Source organism: Lepidochelys kempii, chromosome 9, assembly GCF_965140265.1.
Source record: "Lepidochelys kempii isolate rLepKem1 chromosome 9, rLepKem1.hap2, whole genome shotgun sequence".
In the NCBI taxonomy this organism is placed as follows: domain Eukaryota; kingdom Metazoa; phylum Chordata; order Testudines; family Cheloniidae; genus Lepidochelys; species Lepidochelys kempii.
Window position 1 is genome coordinate 101,874,873 of NC_133264.1, and position 26,808 is coordinate 101,901,680.

The 26,808-nt window shown below is 46.9% G+C and overlaps 1 protein-coding gene and 1 non-coding gene across 16 annotated transcripts in view; both read right to left on the reverse strand.

Moving 5' to 3' along the window:
• Window positions 1-26,808, reverse strand: part of HTR2C (5-hydroxytryptamine receptor 2C) — a 740,895-nt gene that overhangs the window by 700,557 nt on the left and 13,530 nt on the right. For 10 of the 15 annotated variants that reach the window (XR_012160645.1, XR_012160644.1, XM_073358595.1 and 7 more), the window contains 5 exons: window positions 22,921-23,047; window positions 13,802-13,928; window positions 12,164-12,295; window positions 7,968-8,027; window positions 6,685-6,790 (listed from right to left, as the gene is read on the reverse strand). The gene's annotated coding sequence lies outside the window, so the exon portion shown is untranslated. Of the gene's footprint in view, window positions 1-1,728; window positions 6,041-6,684; window positions 6,791-7,967; window positions 8,028-12,163; window positions 12,296-13,801; window positions 13,929-18,639; window positions 18,727-19,623; window positions 20,680-22,920; window positions 23,048-26,808 lie in introns of those variants that run through there. The other 5 variants (XM_073358590.1, XM_073358598.1, XM_073358597.1 and 2 more) reach the window with 5 other exon arrangements.
• Window positions 24,510-24,612, reverse strand: LOC140917835 (U6 spliceosomal RNA). Its single transcript, XR_012161024.1, has one exon. It is a non-coding gene; the product is annotated as a U6 spliceosomal RNA (small nuclear RNA).

Below are 26,808 nucleotides of genomic sequence, written 5' to 3' on the forward strand. Positions count from 1 at the left end.
AGATTTAAACGGCTGAAATCATGAAATTTATGATTTTTAAAATCCTATGACCATGAAATTGACCAAAATGGACTGTGAATTTGGTAGGGCCCAATGAATAATGTTGTGATGATGGGATGTCAAACATGACTTCAGCGCAGGTCTCTCTCTCTCACAACCCTGTGATGCTGGGGGCTGGAGTTGAGGAGTTCTGCAGCTCCCTTTCCGGCCTACATTTCTACGATTCTATGAAAGCGATGCAGTGAGGTACCAGACTACGGCCCTGAGCATGACCATGAGCCCCTGATCATGCTTGCTGTTCGGTGGGTCTAGGACTTGTAAGCAGAGACAGGGTGGGCTCCACCCTGACATCTGGTGGTGAGGTGTGGCAAGTTGTGGAAAAGAACTTCAGGGGCTGATCTCATTTGCATAGGCACACCCACCCTGCCTAGAATGAGGCCATAACTGCCCAAATCGTCACTTTGGCTGCTGTGGGATCCCCAGTGTCTCTGTTATTGGGGCGGGAAGAATAAATTGTTAGTACCCTGATTATGGGAACTGTGCTTGGAACTGTACTTGGCCTTTTTGTTATGATGGAGGACTCACCATCAACTGAGTAGCACTCACTAGGCAAGGGACATGGGTTCCAAAACTCTGTGAATTGAGAGAGACTTGAGACAGGTATTAGTGCCTGGTGGTGTAGGCCCCTTTTGTGAGGGCCTGAAGCACCAATTGCACCTCTGTCTCTCTCCACTGTGGAATGTCAGAGCTAATTTTGGGTCTATTAAGAGTTTTGTTACAGGTATTGTGCTGAATTCACTTCAGCCTTATAGTGCACCAGCACTAAGGCTCCCACTACTATGAGCTGAAATCACTGAGCGCTGTGTCAAGTAGGGGGGAGCCGGAAGTTCTAGTGTGCAGTGGAGCCGGTCGTGAGACAGCAGTGTGTTCGTGAGACGGCGAGCTGAGCGGAGCCGGTCGTGAGACAGCAGTGTGTTTGTGAGACGGCGAGCTGAGCGGAGCCGGTCGTGAGACAGCGGTGTGTTCGTGAGACGGCGAGCTGAGCGGAGCCGGTCGTGAGACAGCGGTGTGTTCGTGAGACGGCGAGCTGTCTGGAGCCGGTCGTGAGACAGCGGTGTGTTCGTGAGACGGCGAGCTGAGCGGAGCCGGTCGTGAGACGGTGAGCTGTGCAGAGCGGAGCCGGTCGTGGTGGAGCGGAGCAGAGCCCTGTGGGGCAGTCAGCTTCAGGACACGTAAGGTGCCCCTTACCTCTTTCCCCCACACCCAGGCACATTTTAGCCAGATTGGGGAGTAACACTCTGCAGGTGAACTTTTGAACTCCGGGGCTGGACTTTTTTTGGACTTTGGGCGATTAGTGGATTGCTGGACTCAAGAGACGTTTGGGTTCTGGGACTCAAGAGCCTGAGGGAAAGGATGTGGCCCAAATTTTCTGGGGTGGGTCAGTGTTCATGGTTTGGTTAATGAACACTAGTTGTGGTGTTTCCCCAATTTAATGCTGATGTTGTTTGCCTCATGTTATTAAAGATTCTCTACTACACCAAGACTCTGTGCTTGCGAGAGGGGAAGTATTGCCTCCTTGAGGCGCCCAGGGGGTGTGTAAGATTTTCCCAGGTCACTGGGTGGGGGCTCGAGCCAGTTTTGCATTTGCTTTAATGAGAGGGAACCCCTGTGTATTGAACCCGGCCCTTGCTGCTATCAACTTGGCCTGGCAGAAGGGTTACAGACTGAACACAATCTTTAAACTGTTGCCCATAGAGATTACACAGCTAATCCTGGGGAGCGATTGGAGAATTGAAAGGCATGGACCGAGCCCCCTTGTTCCACAGGCTGCCCAGGCCTGGCCTACACACAAAGCGCTCTGGTTTAAATAGAGGTGCAATTTTAAACTGGTTTAGTTTAACCGCTGTAACTGTGTGTGGACTCTGTTAAACTCATTTACACCTGGTTTATAAATTTACACCTGGCAAGCTAAACTGATATTGCCATTTTTATACTGATATAAGTAGGTCCATACAAGGGTTAGCACCTTTTTAACTAATTTGGGATTTAAACCAAATTAAACCATTGCAACTCCTGTGTGAAGACCAGCTGTAAGAATGGCCCCTTGCTCCCCACATTTATCACCTACTCGCAGCTCAAGATCTGAGTACAGCCATACCTGTGTAGAGTCAATCGGCAATCTCGGATTCATTTAATCTCCAGGAAGCATATGATTTTTCACTCTAAAGTCTGAGGGTCAGATTCTGATCTCTTTTACAGCACAGTAAATCCAGCCTTACTCCAGATATACAGTGGTGTAGATGAGATCACACTCTGTTACTAATTATTTGCATTATTGTAGAGCCCAGAGGCCAAAATCAGGACCAGATCCACCTGGTGCCCAGCACTAACGGAGAAGAAGTCACGGTCCTGAATTATTTTGCCATCTCATGGGCTCTAGGCTTGAATTTCTACATACCTAGTCTGCATTTGGAGAACGCAGATGGAGGCTACTCTTGGCAGTGTCCATGCTCAAATATTGCACAAGATAATCATTCGTCCTCTGTCCTAGCAGCCAGCAGCAGCCAGCAAAGGAAATTGTTTCTCAGTGGGATGTATTTGTGAGGTAGGAATTTAAATCTAGTATCCTCCAAGATTTTGCTTTCGATATTATGACAATCACACGGAAGCCCAATATAAATGGCCCTTAAGGCAGTATCAGGAGTAGAGTAATGAAATGCATTAGCAAATTTAGAGCTGTCTCCCCAGACAAGTGATTTAGTTCAACAGCAAAAACAATCACACGGAATGCAACTAACTGTTTTAGGGAAATGTTTGAAGGCATCTGCACAGATTGTAGTAGCTGGAGGCTAGCTTGTTGCTTAAATGAGCTTTATTGCTCCTTCTATTACAAAAGGAACATCTTTGAAGTGCCACCAGCTAATCAGGGCTTGTGACTGTCCAATGCTCTGTTCTACAAGTGTCATCTCAGCAGTTTCTCAGCACACTGAGAAATCAGGAGCAGTGATTATTTATGGTACCATTGAAACAATCATCCAGAGTAAGGATGAGAATATGGCCTGGTTCACATAAAATTATAGTGTCAGATATTATATTTGCCCCTCAACACTGCTTAGATTGCTTTCCAAGATTTTTTTTTCTAAATGAAAGAATAGTGTCATACTGGCTTTGAATCTGGAAAACAGTTTCACATAAAGAAAGGAAAAAGATCTCTGGGGTTTAAATCAAAACCATTTGCTAGGAAATTAAACCTGTCTTTGAACTCATATCGGGGGAGTTTCTTTCCCAGAATCAGCTGTATTATGGTAGCTCAGGTCTGGGGTGTGAATGGTGCAGGGAAGGAGGCCACACTGTTTGAAGTGTCCAGGGAAGGAACAACCCAACCCCACAGTACTTCTTCAGGCAGGACGTCCCCTGATGCAAGTGGGGTTTGTGTGTGGCTTAGAAATAAAACCACTGTGTTCTCTGAAGTGGGAGCTCAGTGGTGCCTGAGCCCAGTGCTGGGCTCTGCTCAAGGCAGAATCTCAGAACCCTTCACGAACCACCTCTCCTCTCCCCTTGAGCAGGTTTAATACCGTCGTCCAGGCCAGTCTGGACACCCCCCAAACATTTGTCCTGGGGTACGATTGTTTGTACCTGAGCGTAGCAGGTGCCACTGTACACACACAACACAGCAAAGGCAAGGACTCTCAACTGCGTGAGTCCTGCTGAGGGGCTCATGCCAGTGGTGGACCAGGCATCAGCACTCCCCTTTGCCATGCCCCCAGGACACCCTTCCCTCTACACTGGGACCACGGAGTGTCCTCTGCCGTCATTCCACCAGTCAGCAGAACGGGGGATTCTCCTCCAGCCACCTCTGGCCATTGTATGTCCACTTGGTGAAGCAGAGCAGATTTAGCAGACAGGAGAATCCAGCTACAAGTCTTGAGGGTCCTTTATAGTTCCCACTGCATATGACCGCCATGGTTCCCTTGGCTCCCACTCATGGAGCCAATTAAAGCCAGGCTCCAATTCACAGGAGTCCCTCAGGCTGGCTGCTCAGGCCATGCTGAGGTAAGTCAGGGAAAGGAGAATGCTGCTGACACGTGGAAGAGCAATCAGCAGCCAGGGTGCAGCTCCTGGCTTTGTTTCTAATCTTCTCAGTTCATTGCTTTTCATCAACACACAACAACATTACAAAAACCCACGCCCAAAGCACAGAATCGTACCCACCCCCAGCTCCTGCTAGTGTTACACTGAGAGACTGGATCTGAGAATATTTATCTTCCCTTCACTTCTAAAACCTAATCAGGATTTAGCACCCTGGTCCCAAATAACTAGCATTTAATTTAAATACTCACTCTCAATTAAGCCTCTGTGTAATTATAATTATTAAACATTTGTATTGCGGTAACACCTGGAGGTTAACCAGGAGATCAGAGCCCCACTGCACTGAGTGCTCTTAAAAAAGAAACAACCCATAATATATGACAATCCCTGCCCCAAATTGCCGAGAGTCTCAGAGACAAGCCATGACAGATGGAGGAGACAAACAAGAGGGCCAGGATGGGATAACGCAAATCCTAGGACGAGCACAGTTGTTAGCCAGTCAGGAACAGGGATCTCGGTCTCTCACACACACACTTTATTTTCTATATTCAAGTTCGTAAGCCATCTACAGAAGCAGCATGAAAAGAACTCTAAACAAAACCAAGACTAGACACAATAGGTTGATGGCTTGATGTCAATTCTATTCACCCTAGTAATGAGACTCTTGATTCTAACTTTTAGACTTTTGATATTTGGCCTCTCTAATGCCAATCCCCTGGCAGGTGAGATACAAATCAAGTTCATCTGAGCAGTTTGATGGGCAGATACATCAGAAATATCACATGTGCTGGCATCACAGGTTCCAGTGGCTCTCCCGTATGAGCATTACTTATTGCCCATTCGCCTCTTCCCACACCAGCCGAATACTAGTACATTGTAGTGCATTAAGTTAAGCAGGAGATTTCTGTCAAGCACTCCTCTGCTTAGTTTATTACAAGTTTAAGGAATGTGTGCAGAAGGGGAAACTTTGCCTAAAAAGAGGTTTAGGCCATCAATTTGCATTTAATTTGCAAACCATCTACATGGATAGTAACTGAATCCAGGTAGGATCTTACAAAATACATAATTGGAATAGAGAAAAAAAGACACACATACTAGAAAAGGGGTTTGCCCTAGAAAACCGTACATTTCACATCAGAACTGGGTCCAACAAAACCTGGTTCTCTAGCTCCACAAGAAGCTATGGGTTTGCTGCAGGAATCACCAGGTGAAATTCTCTGGCCTGGGTAGGGTGACCAGATGTCCCATTTTTATAGGGACAGTCCCATTTTTTGGGACTTTTTCTTATATAGGCGCCTATTACCCCCCACCCCTGTCCCGTTTTTTCACAGTTGCGATCTGGTCACCCTAGGCCTGGGTTACATCAGAGGTCAGGATCAGAATGGTCTCTCCTGGTCATGAATGCTATGAATCTGCAAGATAGTATGAAGCCATTATAGGATAACAGAGATTAGAGAGGGAAGATCTATGGTGTCATTGTATCATTTCCCTGCCCATATAGGACTTTCCCCTACATCAGAGGCGATATGTGCGTGGGGTGGGGAGGGGGGACACAGGGTCACATGCCACCCCAGATTTCTATCCAGGTTTATACGCTCTGCCCTGAAACCCACTTCATACCACCAGGACCTTTAAATTGTCCCCCACACACACTATCAACAGTTATGTGTCATCTCTGCCCTACAACCTATGGTTAAGTGCTTTCTCCAGTCTAGTTTTAAAAGGAATGAAGTGCTGGGACATCTGTCAATCCCCCTCCACAGCCTAACTGATCGCAACGTTAGGAATGGTCCCTGGGGTGACGGGTTACCCCCCCTCCCCTGGTGTGCCACCTGACGTACTGGGGTACCACTGAGCCCACCTGTTCCACCAGCCTGGGCTCCCTCACCCTGTCCTGCTGAGCCAGGCCTCCAGCCCCCTCCAGCACACACACAGGTAGGGACACACCCAGCTGCAGAAAGACAAAGACACTGAAATCAGCACTGAATGGGAAGGCTTCAGCTAGGGAATTGCCCAGCACGCAAGTGCACACCCCCTCTGGAGTGTAAACCCAAAATTGTATCATCTTGCGCTGCACAGAGAACTCTGCAGCATATGCTCATTTAAATTCGCTCCCTCCCTCAACGTGGGGGACGCCCAAGTCATTAGAAAGACTCTCATCCTGCCTTAAAGAGACAGAGTTAGTTTGCACAAGTACAGCAGGAACAACATTTTGCAGTCTAGGTTTCTTATGCTTTTTCTGCTGTGCCAAGCTCTAAGCCAGGGGTTGGCAACCTGCGCCACGCATGCCAAAGGTGGCACAAGAGCCGATTTTTACTGGCACGCGGCTGCCAGCCAGGGTCCCGGCTCCCGGCCCCACTCAGCCCACTGCCTGCCTGGGTGAACGGAACCCCCGGCCGGCAGCAGTCTGAGCGGGGCCGGCAGCCGGGACCCCAGCTTGCAGGAGCCGGCTCAGCGCGCCACCGGTCTCCGGTTCTGTCCACCACCCCGCTCAGCCCACTGATGGTCTGGGGTTCCGGCTGCCGGCCCTTACCAGCCGGGGTCCCAGCCATCAGCCCTGCTCAGCCTGGGATACCAGCCGCCAGCCCCGCTCACCTTGCTGCTGGTCTGGGGTTCCAGCCGCCTGGCCCCCTGCCAGCCGGGGTCCTGGCCGCCGGCCCCGCTCAGCCTGCTGCCAGTCTGGGGTTCCGTCGGGGGGCTTCTGTAAATGTACAATTTATTACTGGCACGGGAAACCTTAAATTAGTGAAGACTTGGCACGCCACTTTTCAAAGGTTGCCGACCCCTGCTCTAAGGGATTGCCTCTCTCTGTTCCCAAGAGGTCTGTTGTATGACTGCTCCCCTCAGGGAGGTCAGTGACACAGAGTTCCCTCTTATAACCTGAACTTCAGGTGGGATGCCTGGGAGCACAGATGCGGATCCAGCAAATTTCTCCTGGGCAAACCCTCCCCTGTAATCAGTGAGGAGACATTCCTGTAAACCTCCCCTCTCCCCCCCACCCCATTTCTTCTTAACTTCCCTCTCTGGGCCCCCCTCCAAGGCACACACATCTGTGCTCTCCAACATGGGATCTATCCCCTGTTCAGCTGTGGGCTCACAACTAACAGTCAGAGCAGTCCTTTCACTGGTCGGCACTACATCTTCCTCCCTCTTTGAATTGGGTTTGCCTCCTGCTACAGAGCCCATGAAACCTGCAGCAGTCTCTAGGATTCCATCCCCCTCCTCTGGGCTTCCCTCTAGGACACATCTTCCTATGCATTCTACAGTGAGGTCTGTCCCTCACATATCTGCAACCTGCGGGCAGCCAGCAACCTGGACAGTCTTCTCACAGACAGACAAAACATTCCCTTCTGCTCTGGAGGAAAAACTGCCTTTAGCCACCAGGCCGCAGGAACTGCTCTCAACCACACCCTCCCCCTGGTAGCAGACTGTTTTCCACGGCTGCAGAGGAATTAAAGGGACACACTCCCATTTCCTCAACAGTTCCTGTGACCTTACTCTTTCCCTCTGGGGCTTCAGCACAAAATTCTTCCTTGTTGCTGACAGACCCCTGGACAGCCTGAGTCTCATGGAAAAAGTCATTTCCCAATAATAATAATTGAACTCCCTCTGATTTGCCAGCATCTTAGCTGGGTAAATATTAACGCCTGTAAAACACTGTTCACCTACAGAGTGCTAAGTATTATCATAACCCGCTAGTTGGTGCTAAGTATTATGATAACCCACTAGTCTGCTACAGCCCCATCTCACAAGGATGGCTTTTTAGCTCATGCTTTCAGTTCTGGAGGCCCCTGGTTCAATCCCTGATGTCAGCCAGGATGGCAGCTGTTACGTTACCACCAACATCTTTTGGAGTATCAGGGTGCTTGGATACATACACAATAGTCCAAGTGGTCTCTGGAAAGAATGCAGCTTATTGGCTCTCTGCCCTCTTTTGGCTGAAAAACAAAGATAAAAGAACCGTCGCCATAATTTATTTCTATAGAACATCTCAAGAGATTGAAGATCTTAAAGCGTTTCAGACAATCACTTGATTACATGCTGTAATTGAGAAACTGTACGTAGGCAAGCATTATGTCTTGACAACATCCTATATACAGCCATGGATATTTGCACTAATACTAATTAATCTTTGCTATTATCAGAATAGGAGAACAGATAATTCGTTTCTAGAAAGAAATGAAGAATTACACCTTCTACAATAGATGGATTAGGAATGCATAAAATCACCTACCCATGAGAAATGAAAAATAAAAATTACATAGGAGTTTTAAGCAGCATGAATCCTGAGAAAAGCTTTTAACTATAAAAACAGACTACATAGTATTTCCTGGGGCATTTCATCCCTGAATAGTTGGGCCACTTTGTCTTTATTGTGCTAGTGGCCAAATCCTGCTCACCTTAGTCCTACAAAGAGTCCCATTACAGACATCCCATCCAAGTTTTCCCCTCATCCTTGTGACTGCTTATGTGGATGAGGGTTGCAGGATCATGACTTGTCTGTCTTGACACTCATTCATAACTCAAAATGCACAATGCTGAAGACAATGGGCAATTTTTCTAATGACACCAACGTAAACGTTAATACCACCATGTGGAGATGAGGCATTGAATGTATCGGTGTTAATTTAGTCTTAGTCCCACCATTTGCCTAACTGCAAAACACTCCCAAATGAGGCAAGGTTGCTCAGAGCAGCAGCATCACTACATTGAATCGGACACTGGACTTTATCTCCACACTTATTCAAGAAAGCCGTTTCCCCAGGATCCTAGACAGCCGTTGGCTAGCTGAATGTAGGCTCTCGAATGCAGAGTTCCCTGATCAGCAAGGTCAGACAGGAACAACCCTTGCTTTACGCTATGCATTGTTGTTTCAAAAACTTTGGGCTGGAGCCTCGGCAGGCATAGAGCAGCACAACACTAGAGCTGTGTGGGATTTAGACTTCTAGCATTTGTATACAAGCACTTACACCATTTGTCACTTCTCAGAGGTCTGCCTTCACATGATGTAACTGATGTGACGCTTTTTCATTTGACTGTTTCTCGTCATTCCTACCTGTACTTGATCAACTTCTATCCTCTCCTTTTTACTGGGATACAAAGGTGTCTACACAACTTTCCCCATACTGATTCTGGGCTGCTCTGGGGGTGAAATGGCCCTGAGCGTAGCTCAGGGAGCTGCCTGAGGTTACAGGACCCTGTTCTAAGTTCTGTATGCTACTGGTGTCTATGGATTTGTCTGTGCTAGAAAAGAGCACCATTTAGGTAAATGGATTTAAAACCTGATTTAATTAAACCAGGGCAGGAAAGGCATCTAAGGAGAACATCGCGAATGGTGATAGCAAGGCTATGCAGAGAACAGAGCAGACCCAAGCAGTTCTATGCCCCTGGGGATTCCCCTAGGCCAGGGGAATCTCGAGAGAGCTGATTACGCCAGCTATAGGGCACTTTGCCACAGTGGCACCAAGTAGCTGGAATGGGACTGAGAACCTGGCCTTATACAAACCCTCAGTCAAAGAGAGAATAAGACAGACCCAAAGACAAGACTCCACGAGAGAACCCAGTGTGTGTGTCTCAGCCACAGGCTGCACCTGAGCCCGGCATCACAGGCCCCTCTGCAGAGGAGCCTCCTTGGCTTTCCAGGGGCAGGCCGCAGAAAACAAACTTCAATACGTACAGAGCTACCCCCCTCCCCACCACCACCACCACCAGGAGTCCTGTTCCTGTCAAACTAGTCAGACCCCAAGGCCAGAGGAGCTGCCAGAACTGTGCTGCTACCAGCAGAGAGAATGCAGCTGTCATGGCAGAGCCAGATGTCATTGCTGGTTCAATTTAACTAGCGCACACCCAGAGATGCTGTGGCAGAGACTCCTCTTATTCCAGGGGCCTTTCCTGGAAGCACTTTCTGCTGCTTATTCAGCAGCACGTTCAGTTGCCAGGAGGACACAATCACCCATTCCAACAGCCTATTCAGAGCTGGGGATGCTGAGAACAGAATGTTCCCCCCACAGGAGCGTGGTGGCTGGCCTTGCAGTATTGCACATACGCTCCAGGCATTTCCTTTTCTCCTGAATGTTACAATTTCCTCGTGACGTCAGAATGGTTTTATTCCTACTAGTGGTTCTTCTAGCTGCCTCTCTCCTGGTGCTGACTGTACTGCCGACTTGCCATCCAGATGCACAACTCCTGGGATAAGCTTTGTCTTCTGTTAAAAACAAAACAAACCACCAGTCTCTTCTGAACTAATCAGCTTTGTGCCCAGAATGGGGTTTATGTTTCAGAGGAAACATAGTTCAGCACTAAAGTGACAACTATTTCTCTGCACTATTAAAAAAAAGTGTTGGAAATTTTTGCTTTGTAACACAAAGACCTGCTTGTCCTATTCCTAGCAGGCTGTGAAAGAATTTTCTTTATAGGGTTAGAGACTAAATCTCAGTTTCCTATTATGATGCAGAAAGGTAAAGACGATCTCAGCAAGGTTTATTGTGCTTATCGAGGCATTTAAAATTGAAGACTGTTTAACTGGTCAGCTCTAGCACTATTCCTGTCTCTTCAGTGCACAAGGCTCCCTTGCTTTGTAAATTATTTTCTGGTTATAGCAACTATTGGAAACATAACAACACACAACTTTATAAAAGAAACCTGTCAACATTTTCCCCCATAAACTAAGATCCCCGTAAGCTGTGTGGCCACGCAACAGTCGATTTAGCTCCACGCAGAAGAGAAAGGTGCAGACTTTTTGGGATCCCTGGAATTTTGGCACAGGCTAAACCAAGCTTTTGAAAAAAAATTGTTCAAAACATTCCTTCAGAAACAGGAGGATACAGGAGAAAAAAAGAAACAGGCCGTTCTGCAGGTGCCGCCAGCTCTCCCCTCTGACCAACACCCCCCCCCTTCTGCGGCTGCTAAAAGAGACAGGGGAACACTGGCCGGCCAGCCAGCCAGTCCCTGTGCTCCCCCAAGACCACCTTCGCTGAAACGTAATCTGGCCCCTCCCTGTTTAGAGTGACCATCCGTCCCGTTTTGGCCAGGACAATCCTTTTCTTAAGCCCTGTCCCGATTTTTTTCTCAAAAGGAGGTATGTCTCCTGTTTGCTCTGGCTGACTTGATCAGCAGGCAAGAGCAAACGGGACAAACGCCCACTTCTGTCAAAAATTGGGGCGCGGTGCAGAGGAACATGGAGGGGCAAGTGGAGATGCCCGCCCTCCACACCACAGCGGGGGAGGCAGAGAGCTGGGAGGGGAAGCAGCGTTCCAGCATGGGGGGGGCGCAACAGGGTTCCAGCGAGGGGCCCCGACAGCCTCCTGAGGCCCCCCCACAGGGTTCCAGCGAGGGGCCCCGACAGCCTCCTGAGGCCCCCCAACAGGGTTCCAGCGAGGGGCCCCGACAGCCTCCTGAGGCCCCCCCCGGCAGGGTTCCAGCGAGGGGCCCCGACAGCCTCCTGAGGCCCCCCCCGGCAGGGTTCCAGCGAGGGGCCCCGACAGCCTCCTGAGGCCCCCCCCCCGCTGCAGGGTTCCAGCAAGGGGCCCCGACAGCCTCCTGAGACCCCCCCCGGCTGCAGGGTTCCAGCGAGGGGCCCCGACAGCCTCCTGAGACCCCCCCCCCCGCTGCAGGGTTCCAGCGAGGGGCCCCGACAGCCTCCTGAGCCGCCCCCACCCCGCAGGGTTCCAGCGAGGGGCCCCGACAGCCTCCTGAGCTTCCCCCACCCCGCAGGGTTCCAGCGAGGGGCCCCGACAGCCTCCTGAGGGTTCCCTCCCCACAGGGTTCTAGCCACAGGCAACAGTCTAGCAGGGGGGAGCCTCGAGCGAGGGGCTGGAAGTGTCCCATTTTCCCTTTGGGAAATATGGTCACCCTACCACTGTTGCTCTCTGCTCCACAGCTGCCATGAGGAGGGCACCTGGCAGAAGGCTGCAGGACAGGGGTCATGAGTAAATGATTAGTACAGTCTCTCTGGGAAAGCGGTAATTTTGTGTAACTGTACATTGGCAGAGGGGTAAAAGGACAGAGAATGATCAGTCTCATCAAATCAGGCACGTCGTTGGCCGAAGGAACCACAGGATCTCCTCATCATCACCTTGGCTTCCGTCTTCCCCCTACCCCGTGCAACATCCATTCATTCCATCTCCTCTCCATTAGCTCTCTGGGACGTGTTCATCCAGCATTCGGCACAAAGTGTTCCCAGCCTCAGGGAGGCTGCTGGGCTCCACTGCAACACAGGGAAATAATCCAGGAGGAAAATGTTGAAATAAGTACTTTGAGGGTCGGTTTTAGTGCCCATAGAATGCAGAGAAGGCCCTGCTAGGATCTCCTATGTCGGGGCATTTCCACCTCTTGCTAAGCAAAGCAGATAGTATCTCCCAAGTATTAAGAGTTCATTACTGAGCTCTGCTTGGGACATGAGAATACCGGGAACAGAAGGTTCCTTCCCCTCCTCATATGGCCATCTGCCTGCGGCTTGATCAAATCCATGGAAAGGCTAAAACAATAATACTTAGCATTTTATATCATATTTCACCTAAACAGCCCAAAGTGGCTTGCAAACATTGATTCATTAAACCTCACCATTAAGCCCCTGTCTGGAAGGCAAGTGTCTTCACCTCTAATTTACACAGAGGGAGACATGGAGTGATTATGCCACTTGTCCTCTGTTTCACAGCAGACCAGACCAAAGAACAGAACTCAGGAGTCCCAGTTCTCAGTCCCCTACTCTAGCCACTAGTTCACACTTCTAGGTGAAGTGTGAACTAGTTTAGTCTCCTCAAGGAAGCCAGCGTCATACTTTGAAAAACACTGGCCTAAGGTTTTATAAAGTCTGTAGAGATTATTTATTTTCAACATCATCTTCTGTGTCAGTGGATACCAGCCTCGATGATTATGGCATCAGCTGATTGTGAACACCCTGAAGATGCTCTCATTGGCCTAAGACAAATAACTCGTAGCCTGGCTCTCCCAGGCAACCAAACAAGGTGAAGCAATCAAAGGCACACATGACCTTCCACGCTGAGAATTCACTTATGCAAACAGCAAACCAGTGAATTACAAAAGTCAATATGACAGATTGGAGGGGACTGTCACTTTTGCTTGATCAATCAGAATGTACAAGATAATGTTAAAATAAAGAATGAAACACATGCAAAAAAGATTACTTCACTCTGCTGCTTAGCACATTTGATAGGCTCCCCTACTGAGCAAACAGATTTTCTCAAGGTCAGAGGAATGCTTGGGCTGACAGGCTTTCTCTGCTTTAAGTGACTGCTGCTTTTCTGATATGCAGGCTCTTGGGAAACAAGCTCTGCCATCTTTAATGGCATTCTTTTTAAATTGCCATATTGAGCTCACTAGTGTAAAGCAAAAGGATGTATCTGGGGCAGTTATTTTTATACAGCGAAGATCTGAATCTAGCCATCATTGCTGACAATGCTTCTGCAGTTGCTTGTTTCTAATATTTAGATGGTACTTTGGATGTTCCAGTTGTCAGCAGCCAAGTTCTCCCCCCCACTTACACCTTCTGCAACCCTATTGACCCAGGGGGTTGCAGTGTGCATGAAGGCAGAATTGGTCCCGTGTTCTTTCGAGTATGAAATATCTGACATTTCACATTCAGCTTTGCAATACTGCAATGTTTGTAGAGAACCTTGAGATCCTTGGGAGAGTGGGAAGGTGCTATATAGTAATACTTTGCACCTCAGGAATCTAAGGTATATGGACTTACCTTCCCCCTACCAGAAGTTGGCATGCTCCAGAACTCTTCGTCCATGGAGAATTACTAGCAGATTTTATACAAGGGCAAAGCATGGTGCAGGAGATGGGGGTCATCTGGTTTTTCAACCTTGTACCACCTTCAGAAAGATAATTCCCACCAGAAAGGTGACAGGTATTAGATACAGTATTTGGAAAAGAATTCTAACTTTAAAATTATTAAATACTGGCTGGGATCACAGGGCCTTTTCTATTTCTTCCCTCAATTATTAATAGTAAAACCTTCATAATCCTTGGTTTCAGAGTAACAGCCGTGTTAGTCTGTATTCGCAAAAAGAAAAGGAGTACTTGTGGCACCTTAGAGACTAACCAATTTATTTGAGCATGAGCTTTCGTGAGCTACAGCTCACTTCATCGGATGCATACCGTGGAAACTGCAGCAGACTTTATATACACACAGAGAATATGAAACAATACCTCCTCCCACCCCACTGTCCTGCTGGTAATAGCTTATCTAAAGTGATCATCAAGATTTGTGCTGGAAATGGCCCAACTTGATGATCACTTTAGATAAGCTATTACCAGCAGGACAGTGGGGTGGGAGGAGGTATTGTTTCATATTCTCTGTGTGTATATAAAGTCTGCTGCAGTTTCCACGGTATGCATCCGATGAAGTGAGCTGTAGCTCACGAAAGCTCATGCTCAAATAAATTGGTTAGTCTCTAAGGTGCCACAAGTACTCCTTTTCTTTTCATAATCCTTGGATGATGGCTCCAAAAGATGGGGAATTTTAACACTGTTAGCTCTGCATTGGATGTGGATATGTAAGAACCCACCAGAGTCATAGTATACTCCTATGCAACTCTCGAAGGGCTTGTCTGCACTTGAATTTTTAGTCATGTTTTGATATGTTACACAACCTTATTGTAAATTATAGTGCAGACACTATACAGGCCTTTAGCAGTTTAGGGTGAAACAACTAGTCACCAAGGTTTGTTTAGTGTTTCTATAATAGGATTTATAATCTTGTAAATTCACGTGTCAAGACACAACAAAGAATTCCAGCGCAGACAAACCCAACTGTCTGTCCAGACAGCCTGGAGACAGGAAAACTCTACAGTATTGGTGAGAGAACAGTACTTGGGCCTGAGCGAGGATTTTACAGCAACTACCCCACTCACACACTTCTCTTGAGCTTTGAGGACATATCCTCCAGGAGAAGCATGAAGGAGTTTGCTATCCAACCCCATACAGCAGCTACCATTGTAAAGTCAGTGGTTCCCTACATTCCAGAACACGACATGGAAGTAGGGACGGCATGGTTGTGGCTAGAAGACACTGGTTTTTTAATGGCTTCTAATTGCCTGGCTTTGCATGTCATTAGAAGTGAGTTGTTTGGTAACATAAAATAAATGGCTGGTCCCACTCAGGGCCTGGAGTAATAGCTTTATTATAGGTAGTTATTTCTGCCAAGCCACTTCCAGTATTGAGTAAAACAACCTGCAGGGACTGCAGTGTGTGTCATCATGTGTGCGGCACTAGTGTCACAGTGGTAACCGAACACCAGTCTTTGCAGAGTGAAATGAAAATACTGGTTGTTTCCTTCTGAAAGCCATTGGGTATTCTCCAGTGCAGTTAGTATCTCGCTGGTAACCTCACAGCACGTAGAAAATATATAGGAACTTCAGATGTTAAATTCAAACCAATTCAACAGAAGATTACTACATGTAGATTTTGGCTGCTATCACAGTTTGAGTATTAGTCTGACTTGCAGCATTCTGCTTGACCAAAGATGTAGAGAGCATCTCTGAACAAGACACAGAAGCCACTGCTCATCCCAGCAGCTGCAGGTGCTGAATGGATTATTTTCAAGTGGAATTCTGCATCAAATTAAACATGAGAGTGGAGGTATCGCAGCATTACCAAGCTGGCACACTCAGAGATAACACACTGCGTTCAGGAGATGCGCCTTTGTTTTTAATGGAGAGATGGGCCAAATTGAGATACAATGTAATACCACTGACGTCAATGGAGTTACACTGGGGATTAGTGTAGTCGAATGAGAATTCTCTTTTAACTGCTCTCTGGAGAACACGTGTGGCTCTAATTCATTGCTGCACTATAGAAATAACACCTTGTGAAGCGAACCCCGGACCCGCAAGCCCTCTAAGGAAAGCTGCAGTAGTGCCCAGCATATGAGTGAGGCCCTGGCCCAGGCAGTAAATAAGACCATTGCCTTCTCCATGCCCTGGAGTGGAGCCCAGCGGCATTTTCTTTGTAACATACCAACAAGCTCCACTGTACTTTGGAGTTTAAGGCTGCCAGATAAGGGCTGCATGAATAGTTGCTATGCTATAATAAAACAATGCTACAGACTTCATAAAATACTGTAGAATTTGGTTAAAATGTAACAGTCTTTTTTTCTTTTGAGGAAGACCATTCAATTGCATTAACCACAAGACCATTCTTTCTCTTCCTGCAATGCACTGCCTTACTCACTATATACCTTCCATACCCCATCTCCATGTGTAGGTGGTGGAGTCCCAATGGTGTGTCAGAGGTTGGTCCTGGCTGGTACCACCAGACCAGGAGACCTCCTGGACTACGATTGGAGGGGCTAGGTGACCCCGTAGCATTTAGCTAGTGCATGAAGCGGTTCAACTCACTCATCCCCTGTCATATGCTCCAGGGGATGAAGGTAGCCTTGACTCCTGCTTCTCTCTCTTTCCTTGAGGGTGCTCCCTGCCCAATTCTCACTCCTGGCCCTCCAACCTTGTCATCAGGACCCTTCCCCTTGAGCCTCCCGAGCTGCCACTAACATGCCATCTGAGCCAGCTGCACAATATCTAGCCAGTACACCTCCAAACTGCACCAAGAAACATCTGTATGTACTTGTGCTACATAAAATCATAGAACTGGAAGGGAGCTCGAGAGGTCATCTAGTCCAGTCCCCTGCACTCAAGGCAGGACTGAGTATTATCTAGACCATCCCTGACAGGTGTTTGTCCAATCTGCTCTTAAAAATCCCCAATGATGGAGATTCCACCACCTCCCTAGGCAATTTATTCCAGTGCTTAACCACTCTGACCAAAGTTTTTCCTAATGTCCAACCTAAACTGCCCTTGCTGCAATTTAAGCCCATTGCTTCTTGTCCTAGCCTCAGAGGTTAAGAAAAACAATTCACCTCCCTCCTCCTTGTAACAACCTTTTATGTACTTGAAAATTGTTATCATGTCCCCGCTCAGTCTTCTCTTTTCCAGACTAAACAAACTCAGTTCTTTCAATCTTCCTTCATAGGTCATGTTTTCTAGACCTTTAATCATCTTTGTTGCTCTTCTCTGGACTTTCTCCAATTTCACCACATCTTTCCTGAAATGTGGTGCCCAGAACTGGACACAATACTCCAGTTGAGGCCTAATCAGTGCGGAGTAGAGTGTAAGAATTACTTCTCGTGTCTTGCTTACAACAGTCCTGCTAATACATCCCAGAATGATGTTCGCTTTTTTTGCAACAGTGTTACACTATTGACTCATATTTAGCTTGTGATCCACTATGACCCCCAGATCCCTTTCTGCAGTACTCCTTCCTAGGCCGTCATTTCCCATTTTGTATGTGTGCAACTGATTGTTCCTTCCTAAGTCGAGTACTTTGCATTTGTCCTTATTGAATTTCATCCTATTTACTTCAGACCATTTCTCCAGTTTGTCCAGATCATTTTGAATTTTTATTCGATCCTCCAAAGCATCTGCAACCCCTCCCAGCTTGGTATCGTCCGCAAACTTTATAAGTGTACTCTCTATGCCATTATCTAAATCACTGATTAAGATATTGATCAGAACCGGACACAGAACTGATCCCTGGGGGACACTACTTGTTATGCCCTTCCAGCATGACCATGAACCACTGATAACTACTCTCTGAGAACGATTTTCCAACCAGTTATGCACCCACTTTACAGTAGCTCCATCTAGGTTGTATTTCCCTAGTTTGTTTAGGAGAAGGTCCTGTGAGACAGTATCAAAAGCCTTACTAAACTCAAGATATACCACATTTATCTTTCTTTCCCCTCCCCCCCCCCCCCCCGTCAAGAAAAGCTATCAGGTTGGTTTGACACAATTTGTTCTTGACAGATCCATGATGACTGTTATTTATCACCTTATTATCTTCTATTCTATTTACTTCCTTGCCCTCATGTCCCACCTGATAACCAACCAGTGGGACTTGCAGCCGCCTGAGGAGGGCAAGGAACCTGATGGAGCAGCCTAAACTCCACTCTGGTCCTATGGCCCACCAGGGATATTAGTTGTCACCTCCTACACGGAGAGGCACGGTTCATGAACTCCCCTGACACCTCCCCTTTTGCAGCAAGAGGGAGACCCTGATGCACATCTACATAGAGTTCATCAGCTGTAGCCCATCTTCCAGCTCCTCCAGAGCCTCTTACTGAAATTCTGGCTGCGTTTCTCCCCTCACCTCCTTATTTTTGCACACCCCATCCATGGCCCCACTAAGTTGAGAGACCAAGACAGCCATCCATCATTCCAGGAGGACGAAACTCTGACTGTGGAATCTATTTCCTGTGCCTTATCCGATCACAACTTGGAGCAGAGTTCTTCTGGGCAGCAGCCACTGGCCCCCAGCATGCCTTTCAGGAATAGTGGGCGCTCTTGGGGTGGTTTCTGATTGATCCCTGATTCCCCACCTCTGACCCCACACCTTTTTTTTCATTTGTCGTCCCCAGAAATCAATTGTAGCCTGGACTTAGTGGTTCTTGCCCCTTAATTGAAGGGGTATGCGTTAGTTATGGACAGGCCTAGACCAGCCTGCCCCAGTACTACAAAGAGTACACACCTTCCAACTTTTGCAACAGCCTCCTTCAGTACACAACTCTGATTCATCCTTATAGCAGGTCCTTCTTGTGCTCTCACAAGTTTCTGCCTGAACAGATAACGTTTGGCAAAGTTATAAGTGTCAGGCAACCTTACCAGCCCCAACTATAACTGAAATAGCATCTATTTGTCTTTTTGTTTCCAAATTCTAAAGAGAAAAGTGCAAACAACCAATGCCCTCAGGTCATTGCTGAGAGACACAGCCTGCCCTTCTAGGAAGCATGCCCCAGACCAGTGGTTCCCAAACTTATTTGGTCATGCTCCCCCACTCCTTACCTCGTCCTCCCCCCCAGAAGCCACAATTGGGAGTGGGCCCGCAGCCAGGGGCTGGGCCAGAATAATGGCAGCTGGGGCCAGGAGCTGGTGGCCGGGAGCCGGGCCAGACCTGTGGCTGGGAGCAGGGCCAGAGCAGAGCTGGGGGCATCATGGGGCTGGGTGGTGCTCCCTCCCATGGGGGTTGGCCTGAGCCCCACCGCACTCCCCTGAATGTTCCTCTGCACCCCCCAGGGGGGCACACCCCTCCGTTTGGGGACCACTACCCTAGACTGAGTAGGTCTCAGATGGACTGTGGTGACTCTCATAGAATCATAGAATACCAGGGTTGGAAGGGACCTCAGGAGGTCATCTAGTCCAACCCCCTGCTCAAAGCAGGACCAATCCCCAATTAAATCATCCCAGCCAGGGCTTTGTCAAGCCTGACCTTAAAAACTTCTAAGGAAAGAGATTCTACCACCTCCCTAGGTACCTTCTGCACCCAGGGAGAATGAAAGTAACAAGTCCTTGAACTGAGTTGTACAGATGTAGGGGTTCATTCTGGTCTTTTACACCAACAAACTCATTGCATTAGACGACATTACTGATGATTCACACCAGTACTTGGCGATCCCTCAGTCCGTCTGCATTAGATGTATCACTGATTTTGCATTCCCTAATACTTGGTGCTTACCTTGTGCATTATTCTTGATTTGGCTGTGACTAGTTGTGACCAGGGTCCTAGTGGGGAGCCAGCTGTGGTCACTCAATTAGGATAACCTGCAAAGAATGGGGCAGACAATCCCCAGAAAGCTGCTGGATATTCCAATACTTAGATTCACCAAGCCAGCATAAAACAGCTTCTTTATTACCTTACTGGTTACTCAGAAGTCCAAACAACACAGTTCCCTTAAAGTGATCCAGCCTCAGGCCTCCTCCAGGTACCCACGTCAAATATGATGAAAATTTCTGTAAATCTTATTTCATCATAAGAAAAGGTTTTACCAATCCCAAAGGATCGGACACATTACCTTCCAGGTTAATGAATGTTTCAGATCTTACTCAAATACGTGCTACAGCCAATTCTTATTAACTAAACTAAAATTAATTAAAAAACAAAAGAGAGAGAGAATGGTTAAAAAATCAATTTACATACAGACATGAGTTCAGTTCATTGAGGTGCAGATTCATAGCAGAGATGGTGAGCTTTGTAGTTGCAAAGAGATCTTTCAGAAATAGTGCATAGTTTATAGTCCAATGTTCAAATATCATATTCAGGGCATACCAGCATAACTGGGACCTCAGTCTTGTGACTCAAACTTCCCCTGATGAAGCCTAAACAGATCTAAGATGACAGACTCAGGACCCAAGGATCTTCTATACAATTTCATGTTTTTTTGACAGGTTGGAGTTTCTTGGGGAACAAAAGATAATTAGCATGACTTTGAAGGCGGCCCACTGCCCGTACTTAGCTATAGAATTAACATAAGGCCATTTGCTTCTTCCTCCACCATTCACAGATTATTTGCTGTACATTTCAAAGAGAGATGAATACAGAGATATCCTGTGTTTACAATTAATTTAAAAGCTAGGATGTTCTTTTGACCTCTGAATTATCAGAATACAGCATAGTGTGTGTGTGTGTGGTTTTTGGGAGGGGGGTGAGGGGGTGAGAGAACCTGGATTTGTGCAGGAAATGGCCCAACTTGATTATCATGCACATTGTGTAAAGAGTTGTCACTTTGGATGGGCTATCACCAGCAGGAGAGTGAATTTGTGTGGGGGGGTGGAGGGTGAGAAAACCTGGATTTGTGCTGGAAATGGCCCAACCTGATGATCACTTTAGATAAGCTATTACCAGCAGGACAGTGGGGTGGGAGGAGGTATTGTTTCATATTCTCTGTGTATATATAAAGTCTGCTGCAGTTTCCATGGTATGCATCCGATGAAGTGAGCTTTACCTCACGAAAGCTCATGCTCAAATAAATTGGTTAGTCTCTAAGGTGCCACAAGTACTCCTTTTCTTTTTGTGAATACAGACTAACACGGCTGTTACTCTGAAACAGCATAGACAGGGACTGTTGATTACACTGTCGACCCCACTCATACATATGTAAATACACAAAAACACAAACATTATCTCCCCACACGTCTTTTGAGGGTTATTTATTTTGCATGATGTTTAACCCTTTCCAACCATGCATCACACTAATATATTTGGGATTGTGTTTACTGGATACCTTAGATCAGACACACTGTTGTACTCTACATTTCTTTAGACAAGAACCCTAAATTTAGTCCCAGACCCTCAGAGTTATTAGTCAGCTAACTCCCATTGAAATCAAAGGGAGTTAGACACCTAGATACCCAGGAGGTTCCTGGCCTCTGTCACTACATATTTCAAGACAATAACCTCGGTGAATACAAACACTACTTTCTTCCATAATTATCTTTCAAGATAAGGTAAGGGAACGTCCCGGAGAATGGGCAGTCCAAAGCTAAGCTAAATGGAGAATTAGAGTGAACAGCTGATAAACCAGACAGACAGGGAGTGGGTGAGAGAATTCAAATCTGGCTGAAAGCATGAAGTGAGGTAGAAATGGCTAATGTTATCAAAAAGATAACTGAAAAAAGGATTAAAGAGGGCAGTTAGTGGATAGAAGCTAATTTCTGCCTGTATTCAGAACCCAGACAATACAGCTGAGCTACTGTTGACGAGTACTCACTTACAGGGAAACAATGGTTTAATTTAAATGTATGCATGCAAGTACTTGCACAGGAGTCCATGCAGTTACCATGTGCCAGCACCACACCGACATTCACACGCCCTTAACTTTTATTAGTCAAAATTTTTGAAAGAGCAGCACAGAGATGTCTTCCTATCATTGCAGGTCAGCTCTGCTGTCCGAGGCCCCAGTGCAAGCTGGGAGTCGCTCACGGCCCTCAAACAGAGTGACTACGGGTTTACACTAGTCAGTGACCTCTTTATCTGGTTTTAGAATCTTACACTTTGAAATACTCAGTTGGAGTGTACAGGGTCAACTCTGCTCAGAGAGAGAATGGAGAGAGGTAGAGTCAGGGTAAGAGTACAGAGGCCCAGTGCAATGGAGTGGGGTGGGGACAGAAGGTTACTGACTTCTCAGAAGGACAGGCCTCCAACAGAAGGTGGTTGGACTCTCTGGACTGAGATGCACTAGTACTGTATTATTCAATATGGATAATTTTTTCTCTTTGTCAATTAAGTTTAATTCTATAACTGACAATCAACTTGGAATCAAGAGCCAACTTACAAAACTTTCCTCAGAGTACTGTTATTTGTCTGTAAAAATACTTTAATTTTATAAAAACATGCTAGAAGATCAATGGGTGTGTCTGTGTAAAACCAACAGACCCCAGTCGTCGGCAGGTGGGATTGAACCTGGGACCTCTGGAGCTTAGTGTATAAGCCTCTACTGCATGAGCTAAAAGCCACGTCACTCTTTGCTAAGGCTGTAGCAGATTCATTAATCTCTAAGTGGTCTCAGTACCACTCGAGAGGACAGAGCACCAGGAGGTGTGAGGGTTACATCTGCAGCAGGAATGTATCTGTACTATCAGAGTGCTAAATTCTGCTCTCAGCACACACCCCCAATTCAGCATATCCACAGATATTGAACTGGTTGAATCTGCTGAGTTAATTACTAACATGCACAATTTCTAAGTACCATTATCCTATCCAGCTAGTGAGATTAATATTTTTCCAGTCTGATCAGTATCTGAGTTTTGTGCAATTGTCTCCAATGTCCCATTCATTCCAAAATATAAAGTGATTTGAAACTCTGAAGCTCTATTTTATCCAAAGCAATTGTCCATATTTCTCGTCCTATAAGGTTACAAAGCAAAGTTTTGTCATTACCTAGAGCTACAGAAATACAGCTCTATTCCCAAATTGATAGGCTTCCCTGACTTTGATGGTAATGTTTAGAAAAACAAAACTTGTATTCATGCTTACCTGAAAACCTCTTCAGTTCAAGAAGCCAGGTGTGCAGCTACAGCAGAAACATTCAGTCTGCTTGCAGGTTTAAGGGCAAATTCAGAACTCTCAGGTGCTCCACCATCTCTCCAAGTTCCAGGACAGCCTATTATAATACATATCAGTTGAAATTAAACTATATGTGTCAGTTCCAGAATAAATGAAGTTCTTTCTATGATGTACTCTCTTGGCTTTTGTATCCTATGTGGTCATCTGCTTTCTAAGGTGCCAGTCTTACAAATTACTCCACATTGGCTGAGGTCAGTGTCTGTGCAGAGCCCCTTTCACTTTAATGGAATCCACCGGCGCAGACAACCTTGCGGGGTAGGAGCCTAACTGGCTAAATTCAGTCATTTGCAGTTGGTCTCCCAGCTACCAGTGAGATTGTGCTGTGACAACTGCCAGAATCCAGCCCTCTACTGACACATTCCCAGAGACAGCCTCAGGCTTAAAAAGGATAAAATGAATCTCCCCAGCAGAGATGTCCAGAGAGAAAACACCATCAACTCCCCACTAACCCCCCACACCCAATTGGCTACCCTCTAACCCTCCCCCCAGCTCCAAACCCCCCACAGTACATGGGCCAAGAGAACTCTGTAAAGTGTGAACATCCACCATCAACAACACACATACAAACCATCAGCTCCTCTTCAACACCTCCCTGAGTTCCCCCACAAGCCATCAGCTCCCCTCTAATGTCCCCCAACCCCCCACACCCCATCAGCTCCTCTCCAACACCCCCTCCCGAATCTCCCCCACCCCATCTGCTCCCCTCTAACGCCCCCGAAACCTCAAAATCCCACAGTACATGGGCCAAGAGAACACTGTAAAGTGTGAACATCCAGCATCAACCACATACATAAACACACCCTCAGCTCCCTTCCAGTGCCCCCCAAACCTCCCCTGCACCCCATCAACTCCCCTCCAATTCCCCCCAGAAACACACACCATCAGCTCTCCTCTAACAAGCCCTCAAACCTCCAACATCCCATCAGCTCCCCTCCAACACCCCCACACACATACACAGCATCAACTCCCCACTAATGCTCCCCAAACCCTTTCACAGACACTATCAGCTCCCCTTTAAACCCCCCCCCCCACCATGAATTCACATCTGTGCTTCCCCTTCTGCAAGACTCAGAGCCCTTCCTCTTCTACCAGCTCAGACCTGGAGGGACCCACCTTACCACAGGACCCTCTGCTCTCCTTGCAGTCTGAGGACAGACAGACACTGCTCCCAAGATTAGCAGTTAAGTGTCCCCAAATAAGCACCGAGAGCCAGAAGAAACAGGCCCCAAACTCCAGAGTTGCTGATTACACAGCAGGATTAGCAACATGTAAAGGGAAAACTAGAAATGCAGCTGACTGGCTACCAGTTCCCAAAGAACTCCCTGCAACTGTCATAGAATATCAGTGTTGGAAGGGACCTCATCTAGTCCAACCCCCTCCTCAAAGCAGAACCAATCCCCAATTTTTGCCCCAGATCCCTATACGGCCCCCTCAAGGATTGAGCTCACAACCCCGGGTTTAACAGGCCAATGCTCAAACCACTGAGCTATCCCTCCCCCACAAATATGGAACGCTTCACGAATTTGTGTGTCATCCTTGCGCAGCGGCCACGCTAATCTTCTCTGTATCGTTCCAATTTTAGTATATCTGCTACCGAAGCAAGTTCTGTGATAGTGCAGAACTCAGGAAGAGGTGCATAGACTTTATCACAAGACAGGCACCCTGGGGACTTATAGCAGGCACGTTTATACTAGCAGACTGGGACTAGAGAGCACAGGCAGAGATATGATTGTTTAGCACTTCCTAAGCCTTTTTAGTTACACTAACTAACCAGCTGAACTCCCTTACCTAAAGGGCCTATTTGATTACTGATAAAGTCTTACATGGATATGAGAAACCTGCACTCCTTGCACAGAACAATTAGGAGAGAAAGGAGACAACGCAGATGGAAGAAGAGGGTGTATGTAGGGAAGGGGAAGTTTCAAGTCCAGTGATTTAAGTGCAGGCCTGTGACTCCAGACTTCACAAGTTTTAGCACTTTGAGATCTACTAAGGAAAAACATTCTCTAAGAACTAGGTATTCTCTAAGAACTCCTAACTCCACTGTGACCATGCTGTTCTCTTTGACAATCAGCTCTTCCCCTCTGAAAAATAGGGATAAAAATACTATTACTCATTTAATGTACTAACCTACATACAAGTGCTCTAGTAAAGCTATTCCTTTCCTAACATCAGCCTCACCATGCTGTTAAAGTCCCCTTTTATATAAATTTTCCCCAGCATGCCTTTGTGGGGGCTGGCCCCTTAAACTGGCACAAGCCAACAGCTGCAGGATAGATTTTGCAACTAGTAGCATTTCCTGGCTCTTCCAGCTGGTAAGTACCTACTATGATTTCCCCCTTTGCTTTGCTGTAGAAACTGGTTAATTATCCTGCTTTCCTATCTTATAGAAGCGCTGGGGCTCAGTTAGTTATACCTGTAAAGAGCTGTTAAAATGTAGCTAGTAAGTAATTAGGAAAGTCAAATGATAGGATCACCCTGAAAGGAACTAAAAGTTTACCCCAAAATAAATGGGTGTGTCAGACTATGCTGGCAAAGCTCCTCCCCAAACAGTCTGCAGGGATTAGGAGGAAGGGTAGTGGCCCTACCTAGTAGTCCCTTATACTTAAACAGTGGTAGTATGGCTGACTAGAACATCTTACAGGCTTTGAGGAGGATCTGCCTTGCCTTGCCTTGCCTTGCCTTAGCAGAGTGTAAGGGCACAGAGCTGGTCCGGGCGTGCTGCTGGTTCCCTGAAGATAACAAGGTACAGGTAACGGGGGTGGCTACTTTTTGAGGGCTCTGGTCTTCTCTCCCAGAGCTACAGAGCAGAGGAAAAACCATTGTTAGCATGGCGTGGCTGACTGTGATGGAAAATGGTACTCCCAGAACAAGGAGTGTTGGTGCAACAGTCTGTACTGATACCCAAGCATCTCCGTTAAGGCACCTAGTTCTATGTTTGTGTGCTGAAATTGGCACTTGGGCACCACGATGCTAATGGGGGCGCTCAAGGTCAACTGCTGTCTCTGTGCCTTGTGATCTCTAGGCCCTGTGCTGCATGCTATGGCTAGAGAACTGCTATTTCTGTGAGTCTGTTAGTTCTTCATTGATGCTATAACTGAGATCATGGTTTACCAGGGTAGGCAGTGAGCTAAAGCCAGTGCATGGCAGAATTCTGAAATAGAAACTAGTAATAAAGAGAAGCTGGTTCACGTAGCAAATGGCTTTTCATTTCACAATATTCGTTAATGTGCTGACCTCGCAGCCAGCCTCCTACCAGCCACAGGAAAAAGTGTAATTCTGTGGTAACTACAACTCCGAGCACAAATTACAGGCCTGCCAACAGCGGAAAGCAAACATCCTATTACACAGGTTTGTTTTCAGTGCTAAAATAATAGTATATTTCAACAGTTGGCAACCAATAAAGAAGTCTGAATGCCAAAGTCTTTTAGCAGAAAGGTACACAGGGAAGGGGCAGATTGAAAAGAAAAAGGCTGCACTGTTCCTGGAAAACTTCATTACCAGGCAGTGGTATCTTATGGGCCAATCTATCACTGCTCTGAATGTGTTCAAATTCAGAGCCGATTAAGCTTGGTAGAACCTCAACATGCCTCTTTCAACAAATTACCTCTTGCTGGGCTAATTAGCCTTACTTAGGGCTTGTCTACATGAGGAAATTGACTCTCACAGCTAGAGTGAAATAACCCTAATAATAATTATTCTGCTATCGCTATGCCAGTCAGTTTTTCCATGTAGCGAAGCCCAAAGAGAACTATGCACTCTTCTAAATCAAAGTGAATTATAGTTCCATAATGTATC